This window comes from Bombina bombina, chromosome 10, assembly GCF_027579735.1.
Source record: "Bombina bombina isolate aBomBom1 chromosome 10, aBomBom1.pri, whole genome shotgun sequence".
Taxonomy (NCBI): Eukaryota; Metazoa; Chordata; class Amphibia; order Anura; family Bombinatoridae; genus Bombina; species Bombina bombina.
This window is the reverse complement of record NC_069508.1, coordinates 42,174,510-42,194,008: the sequence shown is the minus strand read 5'-3', so window position 1 is coordinate 42,194,008 and position 19,499 is coordinate 42,174,510. Positions and strand designations below refer to the sequence as shown.

Sequence of the window (19,499 nt, the reverse complement as noted above, 5' to 3'; positions counted from 1 at the left end):
GAGTATGCAATTTTAAACAACTTTCCATTTTACTTATTCCGGAGTATTATCAAATTTACTTCTCTTCAAATCCATTGTTGAAGTGTAAAACTATGAAAGTGCACAGGAGCATGCCTGTGTCTAGTACTATATGGCAGCAGTGTTTGCAACAATGTTTCCAGTAATGTTGTTAATTTGTTACAGACACTGCTGCAATAGAGTATTAAAGACACATGTTGGCGCCTATGAGCCTACCTATTTTTACTCTTCTATTATCAAATTTGGTTTGTTCTCTTGATATCCATTATTGAAGTAAATTGGAAAGTTGTTTAAAATTGCATGGTCTATCCGAATCATGAGTTTTTAAATTTTGACTTTCACGTTAAGGGGTTAAAAGGGCCGGAATGTTAAGTTTGAGTGCCCGGTTTTTAAAAACAGAATTTATGTTTACCTGATAAATTACTTTCTCCAACGGTGTGTCCGGTCCACGGCGTCATCCTTACTTGTGGGATATTCTCTTCCCCAACAGGAAATGGCAAAGAGCCCAGCAAAGCTGGTCACATGATCCCTCCTAGGCTCCGCCTACCCCAGTCATTCGACCGACGTTAAGGAGGAATATTTGCATAGGAGAAACCATATGGTACCGTGGTGACTGTAGTTAAAGAAAATAAATTATCAGACCTGATTAAAAAAACCAGGGCGGGCCGTGGACCGGACACACCGTTGGAGAAAGCAATTTATCAGGTAAACAAATTCTGTTTTCTCCAACATAGGTGTGTCCGGTCCACGGCGTCATCCTTACTTGTGGGAACCAATACCAAAGCTTTAGGACACGGATGAAGGGAGGGAGCAAATCAGGTCACCTAAATGGAAGGCACCACGGCTTGCAAAACCTTTCTCCCAAAAATAGCCTCAGAAGAAGCAAAAGTATCAAACTTGTAAAATTTGGTAAAAGTGTGCAGTGAAGACCAAGTCGCTGCCCTACATATCTGATCAACAGAAGCCTCGTTCTTGAAGGCCCATGTGGAAGCCACAGCCCTAGTGGAATGAGCTGTGATTCTTTCGGGAGGCTGCCGTCCGGCAGTCTCGTAAGCCAATCTGATGATGCTTTTAATCCAAAAAGAGAGAGAGGTAGAAGTTGCTTTTTGACCTCTCCTTTTACCAGAATAAACAACAAACAAGGAAGATGTTTGTCTAAAATCCTTTGTAGCATCTAAATAGAATTTTAGAGCGCGAACAACATCCAAATTGTGCAACAAACGTTCCTTCTTTGAAACTGGTTTCGGACACAGAGAAGGTACGATAATCTCCTGGTTAATGTTTTTGTTAGAAACAACTTTTGGAAGAAAACCAGGTTTAGTACGTAAAACCACCTTATCTGCATGGAACACCAGATAAGGAGGAGAACACTGCAGAGCAGATAATTCTGAAACTCTTCTAGCAGAAGAAATTGCAACTAAAAACAAAACTTTCCAAGATAACAACTTAATATCAACGGAATGCAAGGGTTCAAACGGAACCCCCTGAAGAACTGAAAGAACTAAATTGAGACTCCAAGGAGGAGTCAAAGGTTTGTAAACAGGCTTAATTCTAACCAGAGCCTGAACAAAGGCTTGAACATCTGGCACAGCGGCCAGCTTTTTGTGAAGTAACACAGACAAGGCAGAAATCTGTCCCTTCAGGGAACTTGCAGATAATCCTTTTTCCAATCCTTCTTGAAGGAAGGATAGAATCCTAGGAATCTTAACCTTGTCCCAAGGGAATCCTTTAGATTCACACCAACAGATATATTTTTTCCAAATTTTGTGGTAAATCTTTCTAGTTACAGGCTTTCTGGCCTGAACAAGAGTATCGATAACAGAATCTGAGAATCCTCGCTTCGATAAGATCAAGCGTTCAATCTCCAAGCAGTCAGCTGGAGTGAAACCAGATTCGGATGTTCGAACGGACCCTGAACAAGAAGGTCTCGTCTCAAAGGTAGCTTCCAAGGAGGAGCCGATGACATATTCACCAGATCTGCGTACCAAGTCCTGCGTGGCCACGCAGGAGCTATCAAGATCACCGACGCCCTCTCCTGATTGATCCTGGCTACCAGCCTGGGGATGAGAGGAAACGGCGGGAACACATAAGCTAGTTTGAAGGTCCAAGGTGCTACTAGTGCATCCACTAGAGCCGCCTTGGGATCCCTGGATCTGGACCCGTAGCAAGGAACTTTGAAGTTCTGACGAGAGGCCATCAGATCCATGTCTGGAATGCCCCACAGCTGAGTGACTTGGGCAAAGATTTCCGGATGGAGTTCCCACTCCCCCGGATGCAATGTCTGACGACTCAGAAAATCCGCTTCCCAATTTTCCACTCCTGGGATGTGGATAGCAGACAGGTGGCAGGAGTGAGACTCCGCCCATAGAATGATTTTGGTCACTTCTTCCATCGCCAGGGAACTCCTTGTTCCCCCCTGATGGTTGATGTACGCAACAGTTGTCATGTTGTCTGATTGAAACCGTATGAACTTGGCCCTCGCTAGCTGAGGCCAAGCCTTGAGAGCATTGAATATCGCTCTCAGTTCCAGAATATTTATCGGTAGAAGAGATTCTTCCCGAGACCAAAGACCCTGAGCTTTCAGGGATCCCCAGACCGCGCCCCAGCCCATCAGACTGGCGTCGGTCGTGACAATGACCCACTCTGGTCTGCGGAATGTCATCCCTCGTGACAGGTTGTCCAGGGACAGCCACCAACGGAGTGAGTCTCTGGTCCTCTGATTTACTTGTATCTTCGGAGACAAGTCTGTATAGTCCCCATTCCACTGACTGAGCATGCACAGTTGTAATGGTCTTAGATGAATGCGTGCAAAAGGAACTATGTCCATTGCCGCTACCATCAACCCGATCACTTCCATGCACTGAGCTATGGAAGGAAGCGGAACGGAATGGAGTATCCGACAAGAGTCTAGAAGTTTTGTTTTTCTGGCCTCTGTCAGAAAAATCCTCATTTCTAAGGAGTCTATTATTGTTCCCAAGAAGGGAACCCTTGTTGACGGAGATAGAGAACTCTTTTCCACGTTCACTTTCCATCCGTGAGATCTGAGAAAGGCCAGGACAATGTCCGTGTGAGCCTTTGCTTGAGGAAGGGACGACGCTTGAATCAGAATGTCGTCCAAGTAAGGTACTACAGCAATGCCCCTTGGTCTTAGCACAGCTAGAAGGGACCCTAGTACCTTTGTGAAAATCCTTGGAGCAGTGGCTAATCCGAAAGGAAGCGCCACGAACTGGTAATGTTTGTCCAGGAATGCGAACCTCAGGAACCGATGATGTTCCTTGTGGATAGGAATATGTAGATACGCATCCTTTAAATCCACCGTGGTCATGAATTGACCTTCCTGGATGGAAGGAAGAATAGTTCGAATGGTTTCCATCTTGAACGATGGAACCTTGAGAAACTTGTTTAAGATCTTGAGATCTAAGATTGGTCTGAACGTTCCCTCTTTTTTGGGAACTATAAACAGATTGGAGTAGAACCCCATCCCTTGTTCTCTTAATGGAACGGGATGAATCACTCCCATTTTTAACAGGTCTTCTACACAATGTAAGAATGCCTGTCTTTTTATGTGGTCTGAAGACAACTGAGACCTGTGGAACCTCCCCCTTGGGGGAAGTCCCTTGAATTCCAGAAGATAACCTTGGGAGACTATTTCTAGCGCCCAAGGATCCAGAACATCTCTTGCCCAAGCCTGAGCGAAGAGAGAGAGTCTGCCCCCCACCAGATCCGGTCCCGGATCGGGGGCCAACATTTCATGCTGTCTTGGTAGCAGTGGCAGGTTTCTTGGCCTGCTTTCCCTTGTTCCAGCCTTGCATTGGTCTCCAAGCTGGCTTGGCTTGAGAAGTATTACCCTCTTGCTTAGAGGACGTAGCACTTTGGGCTGGTCCGTTTCTACGAAAGGGACGAAAATTAGGTTTATTTTTTGCCTTGAAAGGCCGATCCTGAGGAAGGGCGTGGCCCTTACCCCCAGTGATATCCGAGATAATCTCTTTCAAGTCAGGGCCAAACAGCGTTTTCCCCTTGAAAGGAATGTTAAGTAGCTTGTTCTTGGAAGACGCATCAGCCGACCAAGATTTCAACCAAAGCGCTCTGCGCGCCACAATAGCAAACCCAGAATTCTTAGCCGCTAACCTAGCCAATTGCAAAGTGGCGTCTAGGGTGAAAGAATTAGCCAATTTGAGAGCATTGATTCTGTCCTTAATCTCCTCATAAGGAGGAGAATCACTGTCGACCGCCTTTATCAGCTCATCGAACCAGAAACATGCGGCTGTAGCGACAGGGACAATGCATGAAATTGGTTGTAGAAGGTAACCCTGCTGAACAAACATCTTTTTAAGCAAACCTTCTAATTTTTTATCCATAGGATCTTTGAAAGCACAACTATCCTCTATGGGTATAGTGGTGCGTTTGTTTAAAGTGGAAACCGCTCCCTCGACCTTGGGGACTGTCTGCCATAAGTCCTTTCTGGGGTCGACCATAGGAAACAATTTTTTTTTTTTAAATATGGGGGGAGGGACGAAAGGAATACCGGGCCTTTCCCATTCTTTATTAACAATGTCCGCCACCCGCTTGGGTATAGGAAAAGCTTCTGGGAGCCCCGGCACCTCTAGGAACTTGTCCATTTTACATAGTTTCTCTGGGATGACCAACTTGTCACAATCATCCAGAGTGGATAATACCTCCTTAAGCAGAATGCGGAGATGTTCCAACTTAAATTTAAATGCAATCACATCAGGTTCAGCTTGTTGAGAAATGTTCCCTGAATCAGTAATTTCTCCCACAGACAAAACCTCCCTGGCCCCATCAGACTGAGTTAGGGGCCCTACAGAAATATTAATATCAGCGTCGTCATGCTCTTCAGTATCTAAAACAGAGCAGTCGCGCTTACGCTGATAAGTGTTCATTTTGGCTAAAATGTTTTTGACAGAATTATCCATTACAGCCGTTAATTGTTGCATAGTAAGGAGTATTGGCGCGCTAGATGTACTAGGGGCCTCCTGAGTGGGCAAGACTCGTGTAGACGAAGGAGGGAATGATGCAGTACCATGCTTACTCCCCTCACTTGAGGAATCATCTTGGGCATCATTGTCATTGTCACATAAATCACATTTATTTAAATGAATAGGAATTCTGGCTTCCCCACATTCAGAACACAGTCTATCTGGTAGTTCAGACATGTTAAACAGGCATAAACTTGATAACAAGTACAAAAAACGTTTTAAAATAAAACCGTTACTGTCACTTTAAATTTTAAACTGAACACACTTTATTACTGCAAATGCGAAAAAACATGAAGGAATTGTTCAAAATTTACCAAATTTTCACCACAGTGTCTTAAAGCCTTAAAAGTATTGCACACCAAATTTGGAAGCTTTAACCCTTAAAATAACGGAACCGGAGCCGTTTTGAACTTTAACCCCTTTACAGTCCCTGGTATCTGCTTTGCTGAGACCCAACCAAGCCCCAAGGGGAATACGATACCAAATGACGCCTTCAGAAAGTCTTTTCTAAGTATCAGAGCTCCTCTCACATGCGACTGCATGCCATGCCTCTCAAAAACAAGTGCGCAACACCGGCGCGAAAATGAGGCTCTGCCTATGCTTTGGGAAAGCCCCTAAAGAATAAGGTGTCTAAAACAGTGCCTGCCGATATTATTATATCAAAATACCCAGATAAAATGATTCCTCAAGGCTAAATATGTGTTAATAATCAATCGATTTAGCCCAAAAAAAAGTCTACAGTCTTAATAAGCCCTTTTTGAAGCCCTTATTTACAATCGTAATAAACATGGCTTACCGGATCCCAGAGGGAAAATGACAGCTTCCAGCATTACATCGTCTTGTTAGAATGTGTCATACCTCAAGCAGCAAGAGACTGCTCACTGTTCCCCCAACTGAAGTTAATTGCTCTCAACAGTCCTGTGTGGAACAGCCATGGATTTTAGTGACGGTTGCTAAAATCATTTTTCTCATACAAACAGAAATCTTCATCTCTTTTCTGTTTCAGAGTAAATAGTACATACCAGCACTATTTTAAAATAACAAACTCTTGATTGAATAATAAAAACTACAGTTAAACACTAAAAAACTCTAAGCCATCTCCGTGGAGATGTTGCCTGTACAACGGCAAAGAGAATGACTGGGGTAGGCGGAGCCTAGGAGGGATCATGTGACCAGCTTTGCTGGGCTCTTTGCCATTTCCTGTTGGGGAAGAGAATATCCCACAAGTAAGGATGACGCCGTGGACCGGACACACCTATGTTGGAGAAAAATACTCTTAAAACAGGTACTCTTTCGTTCATTAAACCTTACATTTAAGTGTTTTTTTTTTTTGTTTTTTTTTTTAAAGTGCCATAAAACATGTTAAGAACTGTGCATATTCTAAAAGGGCTTATTAAGTAAACATAGTTTGCATTAAAAAATTGTTTAAAAATTGCTGACAAGTATTTTAATATAATTTTTGAAAATAACATAATTTATGTAAGAACTTACCTGATAAATTCATTTCTTTCATATTGGCAAGAGTCCATGAACTAGTGACTTATGGGATATACAATCCTACCAGGAGGGGCAAAGTTTCCCAAACCACAAAATGCCTATAAATACACCCCTCACCACACCCACATTTCAGTTTAACGAATAGCCAAGAAGTGGGTGATAAAGAAAGGAGTAAAAAGCATCAAAAAAGGAATTTGGAAATAATTGTGCTTTATACAAAAAATCATAACCACCATAAAAAGGGTGGGCCTCATGGACTCTTGCCAATATGAAAGAAATTAATTTATCAGGTAAGTTCTTACATAAATTATGTTTCTCTTGTTAAGTGTATCCAGTCCACGGATCATCCATTACTTGTGGGATATTCTCCTTCCCAACAGGAAGTTGCAAGAGGATCACCCACAGCAGAGCTGCTATATAGCTCCTCCCCTCACTGCCATATCCAGTCATTCTCTTGCAACTCTCAACAAAGATGGACGTAGTAAGAGGAGAGTGGTGTATTATAGTTAGTTTTTTAACTTCAATCAAAAGTTTGTTATTTTTAAATGGTACCGGAGTGTACTGTTTCATCTCAGGCAGCATTAGAAGAAGAATCTGCCTGTGATTTCTATGATCTTAGCAGAAGTAACTAAGATCCACTGCCGTTCTCACATATTCGGAGGAGTGAGGTAACTTTAGAGGGGGAATGGAGTGCAGGTTTTCCTGCAATAATGTATGTGCAGTTAACATATTTCTAGGGATGGAATTTTCTAGAAAAATGCTGCTGATACCGGATTAATGTAAGTTAAGCCTTAAATGCAGTGATAGCGACTGGTATCAGGCTTATTAACAGAGATACATACTCTTATAAAAGTGTAATATAAAACGTTTGCTGGCATGTTAATCGTTTTTATATATGTTTGGTGACAAAACTTATTGGGGCCTAGTTTTTTTCCACATGGCTGGCTTGAATTTTGCCTAGAAACAGTTTCCTGAGGCTTTCCACTGTTGTAATATGAGTGGGAGGGGCCTTTTTTAGTGCTTTTCTGTGCAGCTAAAAATACTGACAGAGACATTCAGCTTCCCTCTGCATGATACAGGACATCTCTGAAGGGCTCAAAAGGCTTCAAAGTCGTGTTTGAGGAGGGTAACAACCACAGTAGACTGGCAGTTGTTGTGACTGTGTTTAAAAAAAAACAAAACAAAAAAAAAAAACGTTTTTGTCATTTATTATTCTGTTTTTGTTATTAAGGGGTTAATCATCCATTTGCAAGTGGGTGCAATGCTTTGCTGACTTGTTACATACACTGTAAAAATGTTGTTAGTGTAACTGCCTTTTTTCACTGTTATTTCAAATTTTGTCAATTTGTTTCTCTTAAAGGCACAGTAACGTTTTTTATATTGCTTGTTAACTTGCTTTAAAGTGTTTTCCAAGCTTGCTAGTCTCATTGCTAGTCTGTACAAACATGTCTGAAACAGAGTATACTTGTTCATTATGTTTAAAAGCCATGGTGGAGCCCCATAGGAGAATGTGTACTAAATGTATTGATTTCACCTTAAACAGTAAAGATCAGTCTTTATCTATAAAAGAATCGTCACCAGAGGGGTCTGTCGAGGGGGAAGTTATGCCGACTAACTCTCCCCACGTGTCGGACCCTTCGCCTCCCGCTCAAGGGACGCACGCTAATATGGCGCCAAGTACATCAGGGACGCCCATAGCGATTACTTTGCAGGACATGGCTGCAATCATGAATAATACCCTGTCAGAGGTATTATCCAGATTGCCTGAATTGAGAGGCAAGTGCGATAGCTCTGGGGTTAGACGAGATACAGAGCGCGTAGATGCTGTAAGAGCCATGTCTGATACTGCGTCACAATATGCAGAACCTGAGGACGGAGAGCTTCAGTCTGTGGGTGACGTCTCTGAATCGGGGAGACCTGATTCAGAGATATCTAATTTTAAATTTAAGCTTGAGAACCTCCGTGTATTGCTTGGGGAGGTATTAGCTGCTCTGAATGACTGTGACACAATTGCAGTGCCAGAGAAATTGTGTAGGCTGGATTAATACTATGCAGTGCCAGTGAGTACTGATGTTTTTCCAATACCTAAAAGGCTTACAGAAATTATTAGTAAGGGTTGGGATAGGCCTGGTGTGCCCTTTTCCCCACCTCCTATATTTAGAAAAATGTTTCCAATAGATGCCACTACACAGGACTTATGGCAGACTGTCCCTAAGGTGGAGGGAGCAATTTCTACTTTAGCAAAGCGTACCACTATCCCGGTTGAGGACAGTTGTGCTTTTTCAGATCCAATGGATAAAAAATTAGAGGGTTACCTTAAGAAAATGTTTATTCAACAAGGTTTTATTTTACAGCCCCTTGCATGCATTGCGCCTGTCACTGCTGCGGCGACATTCTGGTTTGAGGCCCTGGAAGAGGCCATCCATACAGCTCCATTGACTGAAATTGTTGACAAGCTTAGAACTCTTAAGCTAGCTAACTCATTTGTTTCTGATGCCATTGTTCATTTGACTAAACTAACGGCTAAGAATTCCGGATTCGCCATCCAGGCGCGTAGGGCGCTATGGCTCAAATCCTGGTCAGCTGATGTGACTTCAAAGTCTAAATTACTCAACATTCCTTTCAAGGGGCAGACCTTATTCGGGCCTGGTTTGAAATAAATTATTGCTGACATTACTGGAGGTAAGGGTCATACCCTTCCTCAGGACAGGGCCAAATCAAAGGCCAAACAGTCTAATTTTCGTGCCTTTCGAAATTTCAAGGCAGGTGCAGCATCAACTTCCTCTGCTTCAAAACAAGAGGGAACTTTTGCTCAATCCAAGCAGGCCTGGAAACCTAACCAGTCCTGGAACAAGGGCAAGCAGGCCAGAAAGCCTGCTGCTGCCTCTAAGACAGCATGAAGGAGCGGCCCCCTATCCGACAACGGATCCAGTAGGGGGCAGACTCTCTCTCTTCGCCCAGGCGTGGGCAAGAGATGTTCAGGATCCCTGGGCGTTGGAGATCATATCTCAGGGATATCTTCTGGACTTCAAAGCTTTTCCACAAGGGAGATTTTACCTTTCAAGATTATCTGCAAACCAGATAAAGAAAGAGGCATTCCTAAGCTGCGTACAAGATCTCCTTGTAATGGGAGTGATCCATCCAGTTCCGCGGACGGAACAAGGAATGGGGTTTTATTCAAATCTGTTTGTGGTTCCCAAAAAAGAGGGAACCTTCAGACCAATTTTGGATTTAAAGATCCTAAACAAATTCCTCAGAGTTCCGTCATTCAAGATGGAAACTATTCGAACCATTTTACCCATGATCCAAGAGGGTCAGTACATGACCACAGTGGACTTAAAGGATGCCTACCTTCACATTCCGATTCACAAGAATCATCATCAGTTCCTGAGGTTTGCCTTTCTAGACAGGCATTACCAATTTGTAGCTCTTCCATTCGGGTTGGCTACAGCCCCAAGAATTTTTACAAAGGTTCTGGGCTCACTTCTGGCGGTCCTAAGACCGCGAGGCATAGCGGTGGCTCCTTACCTGGACGACATTCTGATACAGGCGTCAAGCTTTCGAATTGCCAAATCTCATACAGAGATAGTTCTGGCATTCCTGAGGTCGCATGGGTGGAAAGTGAACGAAGAAAAGAGTTCTCTATCTCCTCTCACAAGGGTTTCCTTTCTAGGGACTCTAATAGATTCTGTAGAAATGAAAATTTACCTGTCGGAGTCCAGGTTATCAAAACTTCTAAATGCTTGCCGTGTTCTTCACTCCATTCCGCGCCCCACGGTGGCTCAGTGCATGGAAGTAATCGGCTTAATGGTAGCGGCGATGGACATAGTGCCATTCGCGCGCCTGCATCTCAGACCGCTGCAATTATGCATGCTCAGTCAGTGGAATGGGGATTACACAGATTTGTCCCCTCTACTAAATCTGGATCAGGAAACCAGAGATTCTCTTCTCTGGTGGTTATCTCGGGCCCATCTGTCCAAGGGTATGACCTTTCGCAGACCAGATTGGACAATTGTAACAACAGATGCCAGCCTTCTAGGTTGGGGTGCAGTCTGGAACTCCCTGAAGGCTCAGGGATCGTTGACTCAGGAGGAGAAACTCCTCCCAATAAATATTCTGGAGTTAAGAGCAATATTCAATGCTCTTCTGGCTTGGCCTCAGCTAGCAACACTGAGGTTCATCAGATTTCAGTCGGACAACATCACGACTGTGGCTTACATCAACCATCAAGGGGGAACCAGGAGTTCCCTAGCGATGTCAGAAGTCTCCAAGATAATTTGCTGGGCAGAGACTCACTCTTGCCACCTGTCAGCGATCCATATCCCAGGTGTAGAGAACTGGGAGGCGGATTTTCTAAGTCAGACTTTTCATCCGGGGGAATGGGAACTCCATCCGGAGGTGTTTGCTCAATTGGTTCTCCGTTGGGGCAAACCAGAATTGGATCTCATGGCGTCTCGCCAGAACGCCAAGCTTCCTTGTTACGGATTCAGGTCCAGGGACCCAGAAGCGACACTGATAAATACTCTAGCAGCGCCTTGGTTCTTCAACCTGGCTTATGTGTTTCCACCGTTTCCTTTGCTCCCTCGTCTGATTGCCAAAATCAAACAGGAAAGAGCATCGGTAATATTGATAGCGCCTGCGTGGCCACGCAGGACCTGGTATGCAGACCTAGTGGACATGTCATCCTTTCCACCATGGACTCTGCCTCTGAGACAAGACCTTCTAATACAAGGTCCTTTCAATCATCCGAATCTACTTTCTCTGAGACTGAATGCATGGAGATTGAACGCTTGATCCTATGAAAGCGTGGCTTCTCCGAGTCAGTAATTGATACCTTAATACAGGCACGAAAGCCTGTCACCAGGAAAATTTACCACAAGATATGGCGTAAATATCTTCATTGGTGTGAATCCAAGAATTACTCATGGAGTAGGGTTAGGATTCCTAGGATATTGTCCTTCCTCCAAGAGGGTTTGGACAAAGGATTATCAGCTAGTTCTTTAAAGGGACAGATTTCTGCTCTGTCTATTCTTTTACACAAGCGTCTGGCAGAAGTTCCAGACGTTCAGGCATTTTGTCAGGCTTTAGTTAGAATTAAGCCTGTGTTTAAACCTGTTGCTCCTCCATGGAGCTTAAACGTGGTTCTTAAAGTTCTTCAAGGGGTTCCGTTTTAACCCCTTCATTCTATTGATATCAAACTTCTTTCATGGAAAGTTCTTTTTCTGATGGCTATTTCCTCGGCTCGAAGAGTTTCGGAGTTATCTGCCTTACATTGTGATTCTCCTTATCTGATCTTTCATTCAGATAAAGTTGTTCTGCGTACAAAACCTAGGTTTTTACCTAAGGTGGTTTCTAACAAGAATATCAATCAAGAGATTGTTTTTTCCATCATTATGTCCTAATCCTTCTTCAAAGAAGGAACGTCTTTTGCATAATCTAGACGTAGTTCGTGCCTTGAAGTTTTACTTACAGGCTACTAAAGATTTTCGCCAAACATCTAACCTGTTTGTTGTTTACTCTGGACAGAGGAGAGGTCAGAAGGCCTCGGCAACCTCTCTTTCTTTTTGGCTTCGGAGTATAATCCGTTTAGCCTATGAGACTGCTGGACAGCAGCCTCCTGAAAGGATTACAGCTCATTCTACTAGAGCTGTGGCTTCCACCTGGGCCTTTAAAAATGAGGCCTCTGTTGAACAGATTTGCAAGGCTGCAACTTGGTCTTCGCTTCATACTTTTTACAAATTTTACAAATTTGATACTTTTGCTTCTTCGGAGGCTGTTTTTGGGAGAAAGGTTCTACAGGCAGTGGTTCCTTCCGTTTAAGTTCCTGCCTTGTCCCTCCCATCATCCGTGTACTTTAGCTTTGGTATTGGTATCCCACAAGTAATGGATGATCCGTGGACTGGATACACTTAACAAGAGAACATAATTTATGCTTACCTGATACATTTATTTCTCTTGTAGTGTATCCAGTCCACGGCCCGCCCTGTCCTTTTCAGGCAGGTCTAAATTTTAATTAAACTACAGTCACCACTGCACCCTATGGTTTCTCCTTTCTCGGCTTGTTTTGGTCGAATGACTGGATATGGCAGTGAGGGGAGGAGCTATATAGCAGCTCTGCTGTGGGTGATCCTCTTGCAACTTCCTGTTGGGAAGGAGAATATCCCACAAGTAATGGATGATCCGTGGACTGGATACACTACAAGAGAAATAAATTTATCAGGTAAGCATAAATTGTTTTTCTTTCATGTAATTGGCAAGAGTCCACAAGCTAGTGACGTATGGGATAGTAATACCCAAGATGTGGAACTCCACGGAAGAGTCACTAGAGAGGGAGGGATAAAATAATAACAGACATTTTCCTCTGAAAAAATTAATCCACAATCCAAATTATAAGTTTATTTTCATAATGAAAAGAAAAAACGTAAACATAAGCAGAGGAATCAAACTGAAACAGCTGCCTGAAAAACTTTTCTACCAAAAACTGCTTCCGAAGAAGCAAATACATCAAAACTGTAGAATTTAGTAAATGTATGCAAAGAAGACCAAGTTGCTGCTTTGCAAATCTGATCAAATGAAGCTTCATTCTTAAAAGCCCACAAAGTGAAGACTGGTCTAGTAGAATGAGCTGTAATTCTCTGAGGCGTGGCCTGACCCGACTCCAAATAAGCCTGATGAATCAAAAGCTTTAACCAAGATGCCAAGGCAATGGCAGAAGCCTTCTGACCTTTCCTAGAACCAGAAAAGATAACAAATAGACTAGAAGTCTTTCTGAAATCTTTAGTAGCTTCAACATAATATTTCAAAGCTCTTACCACATCCAAATAATGTAAGGATCTCTCCAAAGAATTCTTAGGATTAGGACACAAAGAAGGCACAACAATATTAATGTTGTTAGAATTCACAACCTTAGGTAGAAATTTAAATGAAGTCCGCAAAACTGCCTTATCCTGATGGGAAATCAGAAAAGGAGATTCACAAGAAAGAGCAGATAATTCGGACACTCTTCTAGCAGAAGAGATGGCCAAAAGGAACAAGACTCAGAGGAGAGACTGATTTAATGACAGGCTTGATACAGACCAAAGCCTGTACAAAACAGTGAATATCAGGAAGCTTATCAATCTTTCTGTGAAATAAAACAGAGCAGAGATTTGTCCCTTCATGGAACTTGCAGACAAACCCTTATCCAAACCATCCTGAAGAAACTGTAAAATTCTAGGAATTCTAAAAGAATGCCAAGAGAATTTTTGAGAAGACCATGAAATATAAGTCTTCCAAACTCGATAATAAATCGTCCTAGAAACAGATTTACAAGCCTGTAACATAGTATTAATCACTGAGTCAGAGAAACCCCTATGACTAAGCACTAGGCGTTCAATTTCCATACCTTCAAATTTAATGATTTGAGATCCTGATGGAAAAACTGACCTTGAGACAGAAGTTCTGGCCTTAATGGAAGTGGCCAACGTTGGCAACTGGACATCCGAACAAGATCCGCATACCAAAACCTGTGAGGCCATGCTAGAGCCACCAGCAACACAAACGATTGTTCCATGATGATCTTGGAAATCACTCTTGGAAGAAGAACCAGAGGCGGGAAGATATAAGCAGGTTATTAACACTAAGGAACTGCTAACTCATCCACCGCTTCCGCCTGAGGATCCCTGGACAGGTACCTGCTTAGTTTCTTGTTTAGATGAGAAGCCATCAGATCTATTTCTGGAAGACCCCACATCTGAACAATTTGAGAAAACACATCTGGATGGAGCGATCACTCCCTCAGATGTAAAGTCTGACGGCTGAGATAATCCGCTTCCCAATTGTCTATACCTGGGATATGAACCGCAGAAATTAGACAGGAGCAGGATTTTGCCCAAGCAAGAATTTGAGATACTTCTTTCATAGCTTGGGGACTGTGAGTCCCACCCTGATGATTGACATATGCCACAGTTGTGATATTGTCTGTCTGAAAACAAATGAACGGTTCTCTCTTCAACAGAGGCCAAACCTGAAGAGCCCTGAAAATAGCACAGAGTTCTAAAATATTGATTGGTAACCTCGCCTCTTGAGATTTCAAAACCCCTTGTGCTGTTACAGATCCCCAGACAGCTCCCCAACCTGAAAGACTTGCATCTGTTGTGACCACAGTCCAGGTTGGACGAACAAAAGAAGCTCCTTGAACTATACGATGGTGATCTAACCACCAAGTCAGAGAGAGTCGAACATTGGGATTTAAGGATATTATTTGTGATATCTTTGTATAATTCCTGCACCATTGGTTCAGCATACAAAGCTAGAGAGGTCTCTAAAACTTCCATGCACATAGCTACTGAATGGAATGCTTGAGACTGAAGGTTCCGACAAGCTGAAACCAATTTTATTCGTCTCTTGTCTGTTAGAGACAGAGTCATGGACACTGAATCTATCTGGAAACCTAAAAAGGTGACCCTTGTCTGAGGAATCAAGAAACTTTTTGGTAAATTGATCCTCCAACCATGTCTTTGAAGAAACAACACTAGTTGATTCGTGTGAGATTCTGCAGAATGTAAAGACTGAGCTAGTACCAAGATATCGTCCAAATAAGGAAACACCGCAATACCCCATTTTCTGATTACAGAGAGTATTGCACAGAGAAACTTTGAAAAGATTCTTGGAGCTGTCGCTAGGCCAATTGGAAGAGCGACAAATTGGTAATGCTTGTCTAGAAAAGAGAATCTCAAATGCTGATAATGATCTGGATGAATCGGAATATGAAGATAAGCATCCTATAAGTCTATTGTGGACATATATTGTTCTTGCTGAACAAAAGGCAGAATAGTCCTTATAGTATTGGTCACCATTTTGAAAGTTGGTACTCTTACATAACGATTAAAAAATTTCAGATCCAGAACTGGCCTGAATAAATTTTCTTTATTTGGGACAATGAATAGATTTGAATAAAACCCCAGACCCTGTTCCTGAAACGGAACTGGTATGATTACCCCTGAAAGCTCCAGGTCTGAAACATACTTCAGAAAAGCCTGAGCCTTTACTGGATTTGCTGGGATGCGTGAGAGAAAATTATTTCTCACAGGAGGTCTTACTCTGAATCCTATTTGGTACCCTTGAGAGACAATACTCTGAATACATTGATTTTGGACAGAATCTGCCCAAATGTTTTGGAAGAATCTTAATCTGCCCCCTACCAGCTGAGCTGGAATGAGGGCCGCACCTTCATGCAGACTTGGGGGCTGGCTTTGTTTTCTTAAATGGTTAGGATTTATTCCAACTTGAAGGTTTTCAATTGGAACCAGATTCTTTGGGGGAAGGATTAGATTTCTGTTCCTTATTTTGTCGAAAGGAATGAAAGCTGTTAGAAGCTTTAGATTTACCCTTAGGTCTTTTATCCTGAGGCAAAAAAAACTCCCTTCCCCCCAGTGACAGTTGAAATAATCGAATCCAACTGAGAACCAAATAACTTATTACCTTGGAAAGAAAGAGATAGTAATCTAGACTTAGATACCATGTCAGCATTCCAATATTTGAGCCACAAAGCTCTTCTAGCTAAAATAGCTAAAGACATAGATTTAACATAAATTTTGATGATATCAAAAATTGCATAACAGATAAAATTATTAGCATGTTCAAGCAAGCAAGCAAACAATGCTAGACAAATCAGGATCTGTTTCCTGTTGCGCTAAATTTTCCAACCAAAAAGTTGATGCAGCTGCAACATCAGCCATAGAAATGGCGGGCCTGAGCAGATAGCCAGAATATAAATAAGTTTCCTTAGATGATAATCAAGTTTCCTATATAAAGGGTCTTTAAAAGAAGTACTATCATCCATAGGAATAGAAGTACGTTTAGCAAGAGTAGAAATAGCCCCATCAACTTTGGGGATCTTTTCCCAAAACTCCAATCTCACTGCTGGCAAAGGATACAATTTTTTTTAAAACCTTGAAGAGATAAAAGAAGTGCCAGGCCTAATCCATTCCTTAGAAATCATGTCAGAAATAGCATCAGGAGCTGGAAAAACCTCTAGTAACCACAGGAGGTTTATAAACAGAATTTAAACGTTTACTAGTTTTAATATCGATGACTAGTTTCCTCAATATCCAATGTAATCAACACCTCTTTTAACAAGGAACGAATATACTCTATTTTAAATAAATAAGTAGATTTGTCGGTGTCAATATCTGAGAAAGGATCTTCTGAATCAGATCTTCATCAGAGGTGGATAATTCAGTATGTAGTCGGTCATTCGAAATTTCATCAATTTTCTGAGAAGTTTTAAAAGGCCTTTTACGTTTATTTGAAGGCGGGATGGCAGACAAAGCCTTCTGAATCGCATCAGCAATAAAATCTTTTATATTCACAGTTATATCATGTACATTAGATGTTGAAGGAACAGGCATATGGACACATTCTCTGCATGTAAAAGCTTATCATGACAACTATTATATATCACAGCTGGAGATATTTACAACAAATTCACTTAGCTTTGGTAGAACTGTTATCATGCACCAGGGTTCCAACAGTGGTTTCTGAGACAGGATCAGATTGAGACATCTTGCAAATGTAAGAGAAAAAACAACATATAAAGCTAAATTATCAATTTCCTTATATGGCAGTTTCAGGAATGGGAAAAAAAATGCAAACAGCATAGCCCTCTGATATAGAAAAAGGCAAGAGGCATATAGGAATGGGGTTTTAAATAAAGAAATTATTTTTTCGCCAAGTATGACGCACAACGTAACTGAAAAATATTTTGGCGCAAACAACATCCGGAAATGACACACTTGCATCATTGAAGACGCAACCTTGTGCAAGGAACTCGGCGTCGGAAATGACGAATTTGCGTCTTTGGACATACCTTCGCGCCAATCAAATTCTCTCGCCAAGGATGACGCAATAAACTTTGGCATTTTGTGCCTCACAAGCCTAATTTTGCCCGCGAAATTTAATGAAAGAAACAGTGAATTTGGAAAAAGACTAAACCCCAGGCAAGAAAAATATTTTCCTAAATGTTTTTCCCCAAATATGAAACTGACCGTCTGCAAAAGGAAATATACATAAACCTGACACATGGCAAATATAAGTACAATACATATATTTAGAACTTTATACTAATGCATAAAGTGCCAAACCATAGCTGAGAGTGTATTAAGTAATGAAAACATACTTATCGAAAGACACCCATCTACATATAGCAGATAGCCAAACCAGTACTGAAAACCAGTACTGAAACGGTTATCAGTAGAGGTAAAGGAATATGAGAGTATATCGTCGATCTGAATAAGGGAGGTAGGAAATTAATCTCTACGACCAATAACAGAGAACCTATGAAATATATCTCCCGTGAGGAGAACCATTGCATTTAATAGGTGATACTCCCTTCACATCCCTCTGACATTTACTGTACTCTGAGAGGAACCGGTGAGGAAATGCTGAGAAGCGCATATTAACATAGAAATCTTAGCACAAACTTACTTCACCACCTCCATAGGAGGCAAAGTTTGTAAAGCTGAATTGTGGGTGTGGTGAGGGGTGTATTTATAGGAATTTTGAGGTTTTGGAAACATTGCCCCTCCTGGTAGGATTGTATATCCCATACATCACTAGCTCATGGACTCTTGCCAATTACATGAAAGAAAAGCAAAAATGTAATTTTACTATGGCGCATTTGTTTTTTTCTGACTGCTGCGGTCACATGACCGCTCTCCACACTTCCGATTTTGGCTTTTCTTCCGATCGGAGAGCGGAGCACTTGTCTGACTCTGTTTGTGAATCCTATTACATTTATTAACGGAGCAGTTAGTAAGTCTGCTGCTGCATATACTACTAATGTAAATAGCTCCGGTCAACAGTGGGGTAAGCCCTCAGCAGGAGCTGAGGTTATAGAGGTACTAGTTTTGGTAGAACATTTTCTCATAAGAGGTTTGCATATAAAATCGTTTTCATTTTATTTAAAGGTACAGAACATTGTTTCTGTAATTTAACTTAATCTTAGTTTTTTTGTTTTGTAAGATCTTTATTAATTGCTTTTGGGAACCAATTTCATGATTATGGACTCTGAATCTAATCTTGAAATATCAAATGTTTGTATTGCTTGGAGGCTCAAATTCTTCCTCCTATACAGTTAAGTGCCACGTGCTTAAATAAGATGTTATCTAGGGATAAGGATCTTTCAGAGCCTTCTATCTCTCAGGATAATGTTGTCCGTGCCATGCCTCAGCTTTCTCCTCAAACGTCCCAAGCTTTAGCTGTTTCACATGCAGTGCCCTGCAGTTTTTCTCAACAACCTCCTGGGGGTGTTTATTTACCAGGAGACTTTGCTGCGCAAATAACTTCTGCGGTTTCTGCAGCTTTATCAGCTTTCCCTGTGGCTGGTAAGAGAGAGAGGAAATCTAAGAATATTTCTCATACTAAGAGTTCTGACCCCGCTAAGTCTGCGCTAGTCAGTCTCTCATTTGTCTGATGCAGATCATTCCTCTGAGTGCAAAATCTCTGACTCTGAGACTGTGGAAGGGGAAGCAAGCCCTAGTACAGCAGATCCAGAGAAAGATAATTTTAGATTTAAGCTGGAGCACCTCAGATTTCTCTTGAAGGAGGTCCTTGCTACTTTGGAGGACTCTGACTCTGTCGATGAGACTCCTAAGAAGTCTAATAAGCTTAACAGAGTGTTTGATGCCAATCCTTTATCTGTGGAAGTTTTTCCAGTTCCAGACTGTATGTCAGAAGTTATAGCTCAGGAATGGGAAAAGCCAGGGATTCCTTTTTTCCCTGTTTTCAAGAATTTGTTTCCTGTTGCTGACTGTACGTGACTCGTGACGCACTGTACCCAAGGTAGAGGGAGCTATCTCTACTCTAGCCAAGAGAACTACTATCCCTATTGAGGATAGCTCTTCTTTCTCTTACTTGGTGTATTCAGTCCACGGATTCATCCTTACTTGTGGGATATTCTCAATCCCTACAGGAAGTGGCAAAGAGAGCACACAGCAAAGCTGTCCA

The 19,499-nt window shown here is 42.0% G+C and overlaps 1 protein-coding gene across 1 annotated transcript in view; it reads left to right on the top strand.

Moving 5' to 3' along the window:
• CDC7 (cell division cycle 7) overlaps positions 1–19,499 on the top strand; it is a 281,927-nt gene that overhangs the window by 26,102 nt on the left and 236,326 nt on the right. The window lies entirely within an intron of this gene.